General features: G+C 63.5%; 1 non-coding gene across 1 annotated transcript in view; it reads right to left on the bottom strand.

The window, feature by feature from the left end:
- The window catches only part of LOC126428956 (small subunit ribosomal RNA), a 1,909-nt gene extending 1,817 nt beyond the window's left edge, over positions 1–92 (bottom strand). The window contains exon 1 of the ribosomal RNA XR_007576849.1: positions 1–92. This exon is cut by the window's left edge and continues 1,817 nt beyond it. This is a non-coding gene — a ribosomal RNA (small subunit ribosomal RNA).
- Positions 93–1,417: the final 1,325 nt, after the last annotated feature.

Raw genomic sequence — 1,417 nt, 5'->3', positions numbered from 1 at the left:
TTCGCGGTTTCACCTTAATGCGGCTTGTACTGAGACATGCATGGCTTAATCTTTGAGACAAGCATATGACTACTGGCAGGATCAACCAGGGAGCTGCGTCAACTAGAGCTGAGCAGCCGGCCGCCCGGGAGTGTGTCCCGGGGGCCCGCGCGAACACGCAAGCGTCCGCTCAATTATTCTGCAAACAGGAGGAGGCTGAGCTCCCCTGCACAACACACCTCGAAACCCTCTCAGGTCCCGGCGGCGCGCAGCGCCGTCCTAAGTACTTGGTCGGGTTCGAGAGAGGCGCAATCGCCCGGAGTTAGGCGAGTAGACGCTTTAGGTGCGACCACCCGTGCTCCCAACTGAGCTTGCCGCTGCCGACAGAGGCCCGGGAGCGTGCTGTCGTGGCATTGCCGGCGGGAGACAACACGCGCCACCTACGGTGACCGGCAGCTCCAACGCCAGCGCCACAGAAGGACAAAAGCCCTACTTGGGTGCCGAAGCGAACTCTCCCAGCACAGCGCACGCGCCAACACGTCCGCACAGCTGCGATACAAACCACCTGCGAGAACCGCTGGGGCGACCGAGCAGCAGACGGCGTCGCGGCGCCGAGCGCCGGGCGGCGGCGCATCCTCAGCGCACAAAGTCCTCAATCGGACCAGCACACTGCAGATGGCCACCGCGCTTCGCACCGGGCCCGCGAGGACCTACTTTGGCCGCAAGGCGCCGCGAGCAGGGGGCGCCGGCGCGCAGCTGCGCCGCCTGCCGCGTCCGTCGGCCGGCGCGCCTGCCACCGGCCGCCCCCACCAGCCGGCTGTAGCGCGTGCGCCCACGCACCGCGCTGCCAGCACGCCGGGCGGCCCCCCCCTCACCGGCCGGGGGACGGTCCCACCCAGCCACCGCCGCGTATCGCCTCACACCCAGATCCCCTTTCACGTTCGTGGGCATGGTGGGTCCCCTTTCACGTTCGTGGGCATGGTGGGTATCCCTGAAACAACCGGTTAATAGCTCGACCGATCGTCGCCAACACTGATTCACCTCTAGCGAGAACAACCGCACCACAACGGGTTACCGGTTGTTCATTTGCGTAACGTCACCAGCAAACGTACACGTCCATCGCCATTTGCAACGAGTATTGCATGCCTGTGTCAGGTGTCACAACACACTACGTCTGCCCACATAGACGCAACAACATGTGCACGCCTAGAGAACACGTGGAAGGTAGACCCCGTACGTATGCGGTGTCCATTGCGCGAACGACTGTCAGCCCGCCTCTGCAGCATGTCGCAGATGTGGAACGCGGTGCAACATGCTATCACGGTGTGTGAGAAGAGACGACTACGTCCGAATACACGCTCCACTACATCAACAGACTGCTCATGCTGATCGCCATCCAGGGCGTCCGTTCCTCCCACACGTCTGTATGGCGTACCAC

Source organism: Schistocerca serialis, unplaced genomic scaffold, assembly GCF_023864345.2.
Source record: "Schistocerca serialis cubense isolate TAMUIC-IGC-003099 unplaced genomic scaffold, iqSchSeri2.2 HiC_scaffold_1001, whole genome shotgun sequence".
Lineage (NCBI taxonomy): Eukaryota > Metazoa > Arthropoda > Insecta > Orthoptera > Acrididae > Schistocerca > Schistocerca serialis.
The sequence above is the reverse complement of the archived record's forward strand: the minus strand, read 5'-3'. Positions and strand labels throughout refer to the sequence as shown.